At 52.3% G+C, this 15,531-nt stretch overlaps 1 protein-coding gene across 1 annotated transcript in view; it reads left to right on the forward strand.

The window, feature by feature from the left end:
- Nucleotides 1-12,378: 12,378 nt before the first annotated feature.
- The window catches only part of PACSIN1 (protein kinase C and casein kinase substrate in neurons 1), a 64,471-nt gene continuing 61,318 nt past the window's right edge, over nucleotides 12,379-15,531 (forward strand). Inside the window, exon 1 of the mRNA XM_025382860.1 lies at nucleotides 12,379-12,592. The gene's annotated coding sequence lies outside the window, so the exon portion shown is untranslated. The remainder of the gene's footprint in view (nucleotides 12,593-15,531) is intronic.

The raw sequence follows: 15,531 nt of genomic DNA on the forward strand, positions 1-15,531 counted from the left end.
CCTTCCAAAGTGCTGGGATTACAGGCGTGAGCCACCGTGCCCGGGCTCTATTGACCCTATTTTTAAAAATAGAATTTTAATCAGATTTATTTTCATTATCAATTTTCATTGAGAAAATATTTTCTGGAGTGAATAGTATTAAACAAGATAATTCCTTAAGTAATTTTCTATAGCATGCAGTAACTCTTTTGCCATTTTGATTTTTACCTTGCTGAGATTATTATCACTGGGATCAATTCTTTTGTAACAAATTTTATTTTATTTATTTATTTATTTATTTTTTGAGACTGAGTCTGGCTCTGTCGCCCAGGCTGGAGTGCGGTGGCCGGATCTCAGCTCACTGCAAGCTCCGCCTCCCGGGTTCACGCCATTCTCCTGCCTCAGCCTCCCGAGTAGCTGGGACTACAGGCGCCCGCCACTTCGCCCGGCTAGTTTTTTGTATTTTTTAGTAGAGACGGGGTTTCACCGTGTTAGCCAGGATGGTCTCGATCTCCTGACCTCGTGATCCGCCCGTCTCGGCCTCCCAAAGTGCTGGGATTACAGGCTTGAGCCACCGCGCCCGGCCTTGTAACAAATTTTAAAATCCCATGTGACTTATTGACTTTTTAGGGGGCCTGGGGGAGTTTCAAACTTACACAGCAAGTTTCATTGTTTAAATTTCCTCTAATTGTGAGTATTTTTTTGTGGCCATTATTTTTTACCAGGTATCATTTCTCCAATCAAATTTTGCAGATTCGAATTTCTTTGAGATGTTTTGATTCTTTCTTCTGGCCATTTTCAATTTTAATGCTTTTATTTATTTATTTATTTATTGGGGACAGAGTCTTGTGCTGTCATCCAGGCTGGAGTGCAGTGGTGCTACCTTGGCTCACTGCAACCTCTGCCTCCCAGGTTCAAGCGATTCTTGTTCCCCAGCTTCCCAAGTAGCTCAGATTACAGGTGTGTGCCACCACACACCGCTAATTTTTTGTATTTTAGTAGAGACAGGGTTTCACCATACTGCCCAGGCTAGTCTCGAACTCCTGAGTTCAGAGGCAATCCACCTTCCTTGGCTTCCCAAAGTGCTGGGGTTATAGGCGTGAGCCGCCACGCCCAGCTCTTCCAGTCATTTTTATGTTGTATTGATGATTTCTTGGGAGCATTCACTGACTTCCCCTCTAAAGAATATCTCTTAATATTCTCTAGCTCTCCAATCCCCTGTTATGCTTTGTAACATTTATCACCAGCTGATGTTATTTTATATTTACGTGTTTATCTGCTTATCATCTTCCTTTCCTTCCAGTCTTTGAGCCCCATGAGAGCAGGGATTTTGTCTGTCTTGTTCATGGCCATATTTCCAGCACTTAGAACAGTGCCCGGGACACAGGGGGCTCTCAACATGGAAAGAATGTACTGAAGGAATGAAGTATAGCTTGGATAGAACACTGATGGTCTGAATTTGTCCCTTGGTTGGTCCATGGGTAAAATCATGAGGAACCTTCTTAGACACACAGAGAGAAACAATGCCAGACAGAGAAGAGTCCAGGGCCCAAATGATGGGGCCAAGCCATCCCACTGCACACTGAAGATGAGCCAAGTTCCTAGGAGTTCCAGTTTTGCCAGGGAGACACAGGTAGCCAGCAGAGCAGCCTCGGCTTTTGTATTTGATTTACTGATGCTAAAAAATGGTGACTTATGGCTTAAGGGCAGCAGAGAACATTGTCAGTATGATCAGAAATGGTGTTAATGGTGCTACACAGACCATCAGGGCAAAAGGAGAGACCAAAACAGACAAGGAGGTGGAGCTTTGACAGCGTTTGAGCCAGCACCTTACGATAGCTGTTGTTGCTGGAGCTGACACTGAACAGCCTGGCTGGGGTCTCTGCCTTCTCTCCCACCATTTTGCCCAGTTGAACACTATTAACCAACAGAACCACAGCCAAGACCTGGGACCCACAATGAGTGATCTCATTTTTTAAAAAATTTAGGGGGCCGGGCATGGTGGCTCACACCTGTAATCCCCACACTTTGGGAGGCTGAGCCCGGAGGATCACGAGGTCAGGAGATCGAGACCATCCTGACTAACACGGTGAAACCCCATCTCTACTAAAAATACAAAAATTAGCTGGGCGTGGTGGCGGGCGCCTGTAGTCCCAGCTACTCGGGAAGCTGAGGCAGGAGAATGGTGTGAACCCGGGGGGCGGAGCTTGCAGTGAGCCAAGATGGCACCATTGCACTCCAGTCTGGGTGACAGAGCAAGACTCTGTCTCCAAAAAAAAAAAAAAAAAAAAGAAAATTAAAAAAAATTAGGGACAAGATCTCATGATGTTACCCAGGCTGGTCTCGAACTCCTGGGCTCAAGTGATCCTCCCACCTCAGCCTCCTGAGTAGCTGAGATTACATGTGCGAGCCACCATGGTGGGTAAGCCACTTCACTTTAAAGCCTCCATCTGGGCTGTCCCTTGCTGCATAACAAATCACCCCAAAGTTTAGTGGCATCAAACAACAATGTATGAGTATCTCTTCTGATTCTGTGGATTGACCCAGCTCAGCTGGGTGGAGTCTCTTGTGTTTTTGCAGTTGGTTTACTGCTGGGGCTGGAGTCTCTGAAGGCCTGATGGGGCTGCAAGTCTAGGACTTCCCTCTCTCTGTCACAGCTGTGGGTTGGTGGTGGCTGTCAGAGAGCTGCTGAAAGGAGGAGTATCCACACGAGGCAGGAAGCAGAAACTGCCGGCCGGTTAAGGGCTAGGCTGGGAACTAGCACATCACTCTGCCATCTTCTGTTGGTCAAAGTAGTAACAGCACCCTTCTTGAAAGAAGAAGATGGAGAACAGACCCTTCCCCCCCCACTTTTTTTTTTTGAGATGGAGTTTCACTCTGTTGCCCAGGCTGGAGTGCAGTGGCACAATCTTGGCTCACTGCAACCTCCGCCTCCTGGGTTCAAGTGATTCTCCTGCCTCAGCCTCCCAAGTCACTGGGATTACAGGTGTGTGCCACCACACCCAGCTGATTTTTGTATTTTTAGTAGAGACAGGGTCTCGCCATGTTGACCAGCCTGGTCTGCAACTCCTGACCCGAGGTAATATACCCACCTCGGCCTCCCAAAGTGCCGGGATTATAAGCGTGAGCCACCACACCCAGCCCAAAGTGAGTCATTTTTATTTTTATTTAATTAATTTATTTTTGAGACTGAGTTTCACTCTTGTTGCCCAGTCTGGAGTGCAATGGTGTGATCTTGGCTCACTGCAATACCTCTGCCTCCCGGGTTCAAGCAATTCTCCTGCCTCAGCATCCCGAGGAGCTGTGATTAATTATAGGTGTGTGTCGCCACGCCCAGCTAATTTTTGTACCTTTAGTAGAGACAGGGTTTCGCCATGTTGGCCAGGCTGGTCTTGAACTCCTGAACTCAGGTCACCTGCCCACCTTGGCCTCCCAAAGTGCTGGGATTACAGGTGTGAGCCACCACACCCGGCCCTGGGTGGTTTTCAGGCTTCAGCTCCAACACACCATGCTGCGAACCATCTTCACTGCATTGGTGAGGAAACCAAGGCTGAGAGGTGATGTCCCATCCCGGGTCACATGGTGAGTTGGTGGCGGAACCAGAATCAGATGCAGTCCCTGGCTCTAAACTCGGTGATGTATTCCATCTCATCTGGCCTGGGCCCTCCTGGCTCTCAGAAGAAGGGGAGCATGAAAAAAGGACAGGAGGCAGGAGGGCCAGGGCATACGCAGGCTGATCTGCCTGAACTATGGTTTTCTCCTCCTTGGGCTAATGCTTGGCTACTTGATGAAGGAGGCCCAGCAGGAAAGAAGACCCTGTGCTCCTAGACTGAAAAGCAGCAAAGAGATTGTGGGCTGGAAGGGGTGCTTTGCAGCTGTGAGCCTTGTAGGAGCAGACAGGTGTGATCTCTTTCCTCACCCATCCTAGGGATCATGCCAACACTCTATAACAAAAGACAGGTTAACAAGACAAAAGCATACCACATTTATTTAATCAAGGTTTTGTGTGACATAAAACTTTGTCACATAAAGTGACAAAGCCTTCAGAAATGAAGGGCCAAAGACCCCTGGGAAATGGTCTGTTTTTAAGCTTAGGTTGAAAAATGGACAGCCATGTAGAAATGGAATTGGCCAAAAGGGCATGATCTAGTGGTAACAGACTGAAAGGGGAAGCCTGGTGATGGCAGTGGCTGCTGCCCTCACACTGGCTGTAGCAGGGAGGCACGGCTGGGGCTGCACATTCTATGGAGCCGGTGGGGGTCCCACCCCTTCTGAGCTGGGGCGAGAGTTTCCTGGGTGCCCCTGCAGCTGCCCAAACCATGGCTGCAGAACCAGGCCTCCTGCTCTATGGAGCAGGCAGGAGCCCTTGCTCTCCTGAGCAGGGCTGCAGTTACCCAAACTGCGGCTGTGGATGCCAGCCTCCCTGTGCTCTTGGAGAGGGCCAGGAGCAGGTAAGATCTGCCCTCCTGGGTGCAGCTGCCGCCCCCGACCAACAGCTGCAGACCTGGGCCTCCTGCTCCATGGAGCAGGCAGGAGCTGGGGATGAGCAGGAGCCCTGCCCCTTCCGAGTTGGTGGGGTGGGAGCCCCGGGGTGCAGCTGCAGGTACAGGACCTGGGAGTCTCTGCAGCCTGCACCCTCAGGGGCCCCAGGACAGCCCCCCAACATCACCCTGTCCCTGCAGGCTCGAGGGTGTCTGCTGCTTCCACTGCCTGGCCTCTGTCCTCTCCTAGCACCTGCTCCGATCTCAGAGCAGGGTTGGGGCTGAGCCCTAGGGCCCAGGTCATGCAGGAAGCCTGGGCAGAAGGAGGCAGGTTCCTAGGCCCTACCTTCAGGCCAGGGAGGGCCTGAAAGCTGGCGGCTGGGCTGCCAGTCCCAGCAAACTGGAGTGGGGTCTCATGGTGCCTTTTTTGACCCGCCCATGGCCACCCTTGGACCAATCGGCAGACATTTCCTCCCCTCTGAGGTCCATAAAAGCCCTGGGCTCAGCCAGAGCAGGGCAGAGGATGGCCAGAGGACAAACAGGGCAGAGAGATAATGGGACACAACTAGCTGCATAGAGGAGCTACCCTCTCTACTTATAGCTGGAGACAAGAGGAACTACCCTCTGCTGATAGCTGGAGACGACTGGATGACCAGCTGCAGAGAGGCGCTCCTCTCTCTGCTGAAAGCTGCATAGCTGGAGACAACTGGACGACCTGCTACCCCCTCCAGGGCCTCCTCTCTGCTGAGAACTGAACACTTGACTGAGGGATGCCCTGCCTACAGAGAGGAGCTACCCACTGCCGGTCTCTTCTGGGCTGTTGTAACACTCGGTAAAGCTCATCTTCGTCTTGTTCACCTTCACTTGTCTGTGTACCGCAGGATGAGAGCTCAGGCAAAGGCACCGTGTCTGGCCAGAAAATCGACACCCCAAAGATCCTGTAATACCAGCAAGGCCCAGCCAGGCCTTCTGTTCAGATTCATCGTGGTCTCTCTGTGTAGCATTCCTTTCCCCAGGGTCTGGGGCAGGACCTTTCTGCAATGAGGGTCTTCAGGAGAGAAGGGAGAGAGTGATCTTTCTAGGTTTTATGGCTTGCTTTGGGGGAAAGGGGTTCTAGTTTCTATGTCTCACCTTGGAGAAAAGCACTTCTGGTTTCTATGACTTCCCTCGGGGAGAAAGAGGGGTGAGAGACAGGAGCGCAGGCACGAGAGAAAGGTGAGAGACTTTGTTTCTGAGGCTACTTTGGAGGCCTTCCCTTTAGTTCTAAGTACTTAACCTGCCAATGTGTCATACTCTGGGGTATTGTTTGCTCAGCCCAACAGCCTCATGGCAGTGCCTCTGCTTAACTCTTGTTTTCTTCTTAGGTGCATTTGCTTTGGAGGAAATAGAAGCTGAAACACAGCCCAGGATTGCAGAGGAACTCAGCCCTAAAATTCTGGAGACCAGGGCCTGAGGCCTAAGCCTGCCACAGACTCACTGGAACCCTTGGGCAACTCACCCAGCTTTTCTGGGCCTGGGACTTGGGAGCTTGACCCAATGGGGCCTCTCCAGTTACAAGATACAGATTCTGGCCATCAGGCTTGGGTTCAAAGACTAGCTCAATTGATGCTCCTTGGATGAGTCAATTTCTCATTAAAAAAAAAAAGTAGGAGTCAAATAATATTTGGCATGATAAGAGTCAAATGAAACAATGCATGTGGAGGCTCTTGGAAAACTGAAAAATCAATACTTTGTACAGATCCTCCCCTGCAACCCCACCATTAATTTTGAGGATGACATTACTAATGATGAATTCTGCCCAAGACCATATCTTAAATACAAAAGATGATTATTGGCCGGGCGCAGTAGCTTGCACTTGTAGTCCCAGCACTTTGGGAGGCTGAGGCGGGTGGATGGCTTGAGGTCAGTTCGAGACCGGTCTGGCCCACATGGCAAAACCCCGTCTCTACTAAAAATACAAAAATTAGCCGGGCATGGTGGTACATGTCTGTAATTCTAGCTACTCGGGAGGGTGAGGTGGGAGGATTGCTTGAGCCTGGGAGGCAGAGGTTGCAACGAGCCACGATTGTGCCACTGCACGCAAGCCTAGGAGACAGAGCAGGCCCTCGTTTCAAAAAAAAAAAAGAAAAGAAAGTTAAAATTACCTGGCATCCCAAACAAGCAAACAAAAATTGCAAAATCTGCCACGTGTTGAACCTGACGGCCAGCCTTCGCTTAGGTATTCTGCTTGCGTTTAAGGTACAGTGCCACTAGGTGGCGATGGTATCTGGGCCATAGAGGCTTGTTCCAGAGCCATTACCTTCAGGACAATCTCAAGTGTCCTTTCTTTTTATACTTGGAGACAGGCACCCCAGAAGGACCCACTGAGCCTCAATTTCCTCAGTTGTAAAATGAAGATAAGAGTACCTACATGAGGGCAAGTATGTAAGCTCTTCCTGTGCATAGTAATGCCTTTAGTAAATATTTGCTTCTTTCCTACCTGTATGATTAGGAACATGGCTTTTGGAACCAGACTGCCTGGGTTTGAATCCCAGCTCTACCACCTACCAGTTTTGTGACCTCAGGCAAGTTACCTAACCTCTGTGGGCCTCCATTTTCCTGTCCGTGAAATGGGGGCTGGTAATCCCTGTAGTTTCTATGTGTAAAGCTTAGAAAGTACCAAGGCCGGGTGTGGTGGCTCACCCCTGTAATCCCAGCACTTCGAGAAACTGAGGGTGGGCAGATCATCTAAGGTTGGGAGTTCGAGACCAGCCTGACCAACATGGAGAAACCCCGTCTCTACTAAAAATACAAAATTAGCTGGGCATGGTGGCACATGCCTGTAATCCCAGCTACTCAGGAGGCTGAGGCAGGAAAATAGCTTGAACCCGGGAGGCAGAGATTGCAGTGAGCCGAGATCATGACATTGCACTCCAGCCTGTGCAACAAGAGCAAAACTCCATCTCAAAAAGAAAGAAAGAAAGAAAGAAAGAAAGAAAGAAAGAAAGAAAGAAAGAAAGAAAGAAAGAGAAAGAAAGAAAGAAAGAAAGAAAGAAAGAAAGAAAGAAAGAAAGAAAGAGAAAGAAACCTGGTCCAGGAAAAGGGCTATGTTTGCCACAGTGTCTGTATGTCCTGGGGTGAGTAGGCTGGGTCTGGGTCTTAACTCTGGGCACCTCCCAAGACTGAGGGCCTTGTCAAGGTGAGACGTCATCTTCAGGGAGTTTTTAACCTCCCAGGCATGAGTCATGGACTGAGGAAGGCACAGTTCTGAGGCTCCTGATATCCTGGTTCAGGATTCAGGACACAGCTGGCAACAGCCTCTGTCCACCAGGCAGGTGATGGCATTCAGTTTGCCAGTGTGAAGCCAGCTGGTGGGAGGATAAAGCGAGGGCAGAAGGAGCTGTGAGGCTGTTTTTAAAGTACTTTTGTGCCTTGGGGGTGTCCTGCTCACGCCCCTGCGTGCTGCAGAAAGGCAGCTCAGAAAATACACCACCACACTGGGCGACTGGGCCAATTGCTTTCCATGCTCTGACCTGCCCACCTCCATGCAGGTTTGTGGGGGAGGAATCATGTGGCAAAGACAGCACCTGACCAGAAGTCAGGAGATCTGTTTTTAGCCCCAGCTCTGTCACGGATGTGCTGTGTGACCTTGAATGAGTCACTTTCCCTCTCTGGGCTTCAGAGTCCTGCTCTGCCAAAATTAGGGGAAAAAATCCATGTCCTTTCTTTTTACCCAGAGATGTGGTAAGAATAGAGAAACTCGTTAAAACCCCACCTCCTCCTTGAAGCCTTTCATATTGGATGGAACAAAAGGGAACCCACAGTGTTACCACCACCCTCCTGCTCTCCTAGCCTAAGCATGCAATATTAATTAGCATCCATTATTCATTTATTGGTTGGTTGATTTCACAGGCTTGTCCAGTGCTGGTCTGTCCTTTCCACATGTTATGTCTGCATGTGAAAAATCCTCTGGGGAGGTCTGTAGGCCTGCCTCATTGCCCTCTATGGTACAGACAGCCTAACGGAGGAGGCTGCTGATGGAGGGAGGGCTCGAAGCTCTCCGTGGGAAGGAAGGTACCATGGAAACTGAGGCTGGTCAGATCTTAATGGGACTGAGAAAAAGTGCACTGAGGCCGGGCACCGTGGCTCACGCCTGTAATTCCAGCACTTTGGGAGGCCAAGGTGGGCGGATCATGAGGTCAGGAGTTAGAGACCAGCGTGGCCAACATGGTGAAACCTGTCTCTACTAAAAATGGAAAAATTAGCCAAGCGTGGTGGCGGGCGCCTGTAATCCCAGCTACTCCAGAGGCTGAGGCAGGAGAATTGCTTGAACCTGGAAGGCGGAGGTTGCTGTTCGGAGGTTGCCGTTAGCCGAGATTGTGCTGCTGCACTCCAGCCTGGGCAACAGAGCAAGACTTTGTCTCGGAAAAAAGAAAAAAAAGTGCATTCAGGAGAAGAAAGATGTGAAAAGCACTTTGAAAAGTGAAAAGTGCTGTGCAAAAGGGAGAAAGTCTTATTCTCTGAGCAGGGGCACAAAACAATAAGAGAAAGAGGTGAGAGGAGAGAGAGATGGAGAGAGAGAAAGTTTATCGTTGATGAACATAAGTTTTGCAGACAGAAAATCTAGAAGAAAGCTAGTTTAATTTTAGGAGGCATGGAAGTTGTGTCAATTCCTAAAATAACAGTTTATTTTAGATTACACAGGACAGGGGTGTGTGTGTGTGTGCATGTGTGTGTATTCCACTCTCATTTTTTCAGGGCTTGAGGCTGCTAAGGCCTGAATTCAGCTTTAGGGAAGCCTCAACTCCTAAAGGAGTAAGCCCAGCTCAGTCTTCTCTCTCACCCCTTTCCCCACCCACCTCCTCCCTCTCCCTACCTCTGCCCAATCAGGTCTGCCCAGCCATTGCCCTTCCACACTGTCCCCAAGTGGCTCCACCCCTGTGAAGGCAGAGTCCTCCCTGTGCCCTCTGCATTACACCCCCTTCCCTGTGAATGTCCTCTTCCTGCTCTCGCCATCCTCCACCGACTGCCTGCGGCCGAGGAACATCGCGTGTCCTCTCTCAGTCAGTGTCCTGTGCTCTGGACTTCACTGCCTTTTCAAAATCTTCCAGGCCTGGGCTCCATTCCATCTACATCAAAGCTCCTGACGACACATTGAGCCAGGCTAATGTATTAGTAGGGGAGGGGCCAATTGTTAGTCTATCCATCCTAGATTGTCCTTTAAGAGCCTCTTGGGGAATTAGCTTCTTTACATTAAAAAAAGTCCTGGTAGGCCAAGCACGGTGGCTAATGCCTGTAATCCCACCACTTTGGGAGGCTGAGGTGGGCAGCTCACTTGAGCCCAGGAGTTTGAGACCAGCCTGGGCAACATAGCGAGACCCTGTCTCTACAAATAATTTTTAAAAATTAGCTAGGTGTGGTGGCATGCGCCTGTAGTCGCAGCTACCCGGGAAACTGAGGTGGAAGAGGATTGCTTGAGCCTAGGAGGTCGATGCTGCAGTGAACTGTGATTGCACCACTTTATTCCAGCCTGGTCGAAAGAGTAAGACCCTGTCTGAAAAAAATAAAAATAAAAATAAAGCTCTGTCTAAAGAGGGGTGTTTCATACCACTGTGGTAGACCAGAAAGGGAGAAATTTTGGGGTGCATGTAGTTGGTGATAATAATAATACCATTATTTTGGCACACCTACTAAGTCCCAGGCACTATGCTAGGTGACTTACGTTCTTTGTCTAATTGCAACAACCCTATGAGGCAAGTGTAATCATCATCATCAGCATCATCATCATCAGTACAACAAAATTAACGGAGTATGTATGTGCTAAGCAGTTCACCTAATTGTCTTGTGAGGTAGGTGCTGTTGCCATGCCCATTTTCCAAGCCGGGGAACCAAGGAACAGATCAAGTGAGCAACTTGCCGCATGGCTATTAAGATGAAAAGGCTGAATCCCAAGGGGTTGAGTTACCTGTCCATGTTCACCCAGCAAGCAAGCAACTAAGTGAAGTTGATGTTCCTCCCCACGGCTACCCACATGCTCATCACACCTCCTTCTGGGGCTACTGGGAAATTCTAGGTTGGGGTAAGGGCAGCTAGGACCAGGAACTGCTGGAGTGGGAGTGCAGGGTAGGGCTTCACCAACCCAAGACAAACAGCATACCTCTTGCATAGAGGGTGTCCAGCAGTGCTCCACGACCCAGCCCTAGCCACTTGCCAAATGTCCCCTGGCCTTGCTGGCCTTTCCCAGCAATTCATCCCTGCCTCCTGCCCTGTCTGGCTCATCAGAATCCCAGTTAACCTTTGGCACCCTGTTGGAATGCTGCCTCCTCCAGGAAGCCTTCCTGGATGGCCCTAAACCGGAATCTTATACTGACCTTCTCCAGAACATTGTCCACTCACTTGGCCGTCCTAGTCAGCCTTGAGGTACATACTACCATCTGGCTTCCCCAGCTAGGTGTTGAGTTCCCCCAGACTTCAACACCTAACATGCAATCAGTGCTCAGAGAATTCTTATTGCACGAATAAATACTGCATTCAGGCATTCCCCTGGGTCACTGGGGCATGAATTTCAGTGCCTCTGGTGAAGTGCGTGGAGAGGGAAGTCAGGAAATACAAACATGTGACTATTCCAGGCTCAAACAATAGGGAGTAGTTAGGTCTGTGGCAAACTAGAGTCTGCATGCCTACCTGAGGGGCTCACATTCAAATTCAGCCACCACTCTCACCCCCCAATCCCTACACATGTAAAGGGCAGGGACCCATTCTGGTCCTGAGCAATCTCACGTCCTTTCCCTTCCTCCGGCTCTATTTTTCTACTCTGTGCATACCACTTTAAAATACACTCTGGGCGGGGCGCAGTGGCTCACCCCTGTAATCCCAGCACTTTGGGAGGCCGAGGGGGCGGATCACCTGAGGTCGGGAGTTCGAGACTGGCCTGACCAACATGGACAAACCCCATCTCTACTAAAAATACAAAATTAGCCGCGCGTGGTGGCGCACGCCTGTAATCCCAGCTACTCGGGAGGCTGAGGCAGGAGAATCGCTTGAACCCGGGAGGCGGAGGTTGCGGTGAGCCGAGATCGCGCCATTGCACTCCAGCCTGGGCAACAAGAGCGAAACTCCGTCTCAAAAACAAAGCATAACAAAAAAACACTCTTAGCTGCTGATACTGAATATCTATCTTCCCTCACATGTGTGAACTATGAGACGGCAGAGTTTTGGTCTGTTCTGTCCTCTGCTGCAGTCCAGTTCCTCATCAGTGCCTGATACAGAACAGGCCTTCAATAGGTACGTGCCCCGCTCCCGCCTGCAGCGTCCAGGCTCCAGGCAGCATTCAGGGCTGAAGTTCGGAAGAGTGAAGGCCGTTGAGGGTCCCCTGTTAGGCCCCAAGCTCCCTAGAGAGCCCCAAGGACATGGCCTGGAGTTTGAATGGCGACAGACGGTCCTGCTGGAACTAGGACATAAGGGTTAGCGACCCTGCCCCATGGGGTCACAGGGCAGAAGCTGCGGGCGGGGGTGGGCATCGGTGGGGCAGTGGCGCAGCCGCCACGCAGGCACCCGCACGCACCAAGGGACGCCGAGGCTCGGGAGAGGAGGAAAGGCCAGGGCGGTGGGGAGATGGGGAAAGAGGCGGGGAGCAACACCCCGGGCTCCGAGCGCGCCAGTTGGGAGGGCTAGGGAGGAGGGCGCACGGGAGGAATCCCAGCACGCGCGGGGCCGCGGGCAGCCCCCGGAGGAGGGAACCAAGCAAGACTGCTGGGGCAGGGGTCCGCTGAAGCGGCGGGGAGCCGGACCCCACTCGCCACCCGCCACCCCCGGCGCCTGCCAAACTGGTTGCTGCCTCCCAGGCAGCAGCCGCGCGTCCACCTGCGCAGCCACCGCGCCGCCCTGCCGCGCTGCCATTGGCTCGCTAAAAATGCCTCTCTAATCTGCGCTGCTCTGTGCACGCCTCCTCCTCATCCTTCCCCCCTCTCCGCCTCGGCTCTGACCTTCCTCCTTCCCGCAGCCCCGGCGATATCCCAGAGAGACGCGGTGGCGGCGGGCGGCAGCGCCAGCCCCCTCCTCCCCCGGGAAGTCGACCGGGCTTGAGGCCGAGCCCCAGACGTCCCGCGTAGCCCGGAGGCGCCGCCGATGGTGCCCGGCTCTCCTGCCCCCAGGTAGGGGGTCTGGCCCTTGAATAGAGGGCGGGGGGGTTGTGTGTGTGGGTGTCCAGTTAGGGAGTGCGTGTTGGAAGTGGGCGCCGGGACTGACATCTCCCTGGGCCAGAGCCCTGGAAGGGTTGGGCAGTTGCCTGGAGAGAAGTGGGTGCGCGTCCGGGGATGTTTTCAGGGGACAGAGTTCTCGGGCATCACCCAGGCAGTGTCAGGATGCCCCTGCGCTGGGTCCCTTGGGGGAGCGAGCCGGCAACGGAGGCCCTTACCCCAGGAAAAGCGCCGGAAATAGGTTCCTTGGGAAGCTGGGGCCTGGGCCCGGGCGGTCCGGGTCTCTGGACTGCTACCAGAAGGGGTGGGTGGGCTGGTGTCAGCTTGGTGCGTAGGCTATTTATGGATCAGAGTGGGCTGGGGAGAAACACAGCAGATGATGCCTGTCTGGCTTATGGTTAAAGGTATTTCCTTCTGTCCCCTACCCCTTCCCCCACAGCTGGGATGGGAGCGGGGAGGGAGGAGGAGGCAAGAAGGAGGTGATGATGCTAAAAGGCCCGCAGATACAGAAGCCATGGGCTGCTGGGCACTGCCCTCCCCTGCAAGCCCCAGGTCACTTACTGCCTGTTGGAGCTGTCTCTGCCCCTTATTTTCACCTTACAAGAGGCCATGAAAAGGTTAAAGGGTCATCAGGGTGTAGGGGACATGGTGGCAAACCCAGGAGCTTGGCCAGACCCAGCTTCAAGCCCCAGCTGCCCCTACCCACAACAGCCCAGCTCTGCACCACATAGGCAGTGACACATATGGCCGCTTATTTCTAGGCACAACCATAAATAACCCACATTGCCCCAGCCCCTGGCACAGCTGGGGTGCAAACACGACTGTCTGTCAGCGATTTAGCTTCCATCCTCCATCCTGGCCTTTTTATCACATGTCCAAATCACCACTCTCAAGCCACCGCCTCCAGCAGCTTCCCTGATACCGCAGGTGAGATCCTTGCTCCCTGCCCTATGTTCTTGGACTGCCTTGTGGCTGCGTTATTCGTTTTGTTCATCTCCTTCTAGACTGGAAGTACCTACAGGCTGGGAATCTGTCTGATTCATCCCTGTCATTGCCCCTGCACCAAAGCAGGGTTTGGCACCAAGTAAATAATTTGTGGAATGAATGACTTATTGAATGAGTGAGTGTGAACTGTGGGAAATAGCTGGCAACCTGAGGGAGGGGGTCGAGCCCCTTCTTGGGCTTTCTCTCTATTCCCCAGGACCAAAGAGCCACTCAAACCAGGCGGTTCTCTTTAGGCCCTTCCTTTTTTTTGAGAGAGAGAGAGTTTCGCTCTTGTTGCTCAGGCTGGAGTGCAATGGCGCGATCTCAGCTCACCGCAACCTCTGCCTCCCAGGTTCAAGCGATTATCCTGCCTCAGCCTCCCAAGTAGCTGGAATTGCAGGCATGCACCACCACACCTGGCTAATTTTGCATTTTTGGTAGAGACAGGGTTTATTTATGTTGGTCAGGCTGGTCTTGAACTCCTGAACTCAGGTGATCTGCCCGCCTCGGCCTCCCAAAGTGCTAGGATTACAGGCCTGAGCCACCACGTCTGGCTAGGCCCTTCCTAAGCCTGGAGTTGATGGGCAGCTATGGCTTTTGGAGATAGTCTTGCAACCTGCTGGCTCCAGAGAGTCTTATGGGCCCCTGGTTTGAGTGTCCAGGCCTGCTCCTGGCTTGGGGGAAGGCCTGATGTGAAGGTCTGGCTCTCCTCAGGCTGCTGGGTTGGCACTTTCTTCCTGGGGTGCCAACCTTAGACCAGGGTCTCTGCCTCTGTCCCAGTCCTTGGGAAAATCCAGGTCAACATCAGGGAAGCTGGGAAGGCCCAAGCCAGGCCGTCCTCAGCCTCTGGGGTCTTCATAGCAAGCTCTCAGGGGTCTCATGACCCTAGTGTGTGGAGGAGCAAACCCACTTCAGAGGAAGAGGCTGCCACCAAGGGTTCTGGCCTAGCCACAGGCCTGTGTCTGTGAAGGACATCAACATTTCTAGGCTTAGGAAGGGCCTAAAGAGAACTGTCTGGTTTGGGTGGCTCTTTGGTCCTGGGGAATAGAGGGAAAGCCCAAGAGGGGACTCAATCCTCTCCTTTAGGTTGCCAGCTATTTCCCAGAGTTCACATTCAGTCACTCAATCTTTCATTCATTCCACAATGGCCCGCGTTACTATTTGACAGCCATGCAGTCTCCCTAGCATGGCTCTGCCACTGTTCCCACAGCCAGGCGGTTTCTCCCTTCTCGCCCTCCCTCTGCCCCCGGCTGCCCTGAGCTGCTTTCAGTTCCTCAGGCAAGTGGGGCTTCTGTCACCTGCAGGCTGTTGCACAGGCTGTTCCTGTCTCCTCCTCTCCCTCTTCCTTCCCACCCAAATCTCTCACCCTCGGGAGCCCACTGAGGCTCCTTTTCCCTCCAGAGGCTTCCCCAGTGGGCTGGGAGCCCCACCCATGAATCCCCTCCCCACAGCCTGGCTGCCTCCCCTCGGAACCCTCCCATCACGCAGTGTCCTCTCGGGCTTCTGATGGCCTCTCCCTGCTGGGCTGTGGGGTCTGTGGGGGCAGAGTCTGTGTGCTGTTTCCGGTGGCCCCATGGCCTGGCACAGAGTAAACCCAGCTCTGGCTTATGGACTGAGTGAGTGACTGTTGGTCCTATCATCTACTTTCTCTCCTCACCAATATCAGGACATATTTTGCACTCTTCTCCCATTAGGAGATGAGGAACCCATTCGGAAGTTTGCAGGTATCCCCACAGCAAGAATGAGTTGGTGGTAGAAAGCCTTCCCTGGAGAAGTGAAACTGGCTACAGGTCTGGAAGGACAGAAGGGACAGGAGAGGACATTAGGGGTGTGGGCATTCACTGATTTGGGGGGCCCTCCCTGGGGAACCAGGTGGAGGAGTTGGGGGAGGAGTGGGTATACCAGATAAG

The sequence above is a fragment of the Theropithecus gelada genome, chromosome 4, assembly GCF_003255815.1.
Source record: "Theropithecus gelada isolate Dixy chromosome 4, Tgel_1.0, whole genome shotgun sequence".
Classification (NCBI taxonomy): Eukaryota; Metazoa; Chordata; class Mammalia; order Primates; family Cercopithecidae; genus Theropithecus; species Theropithecus gelada.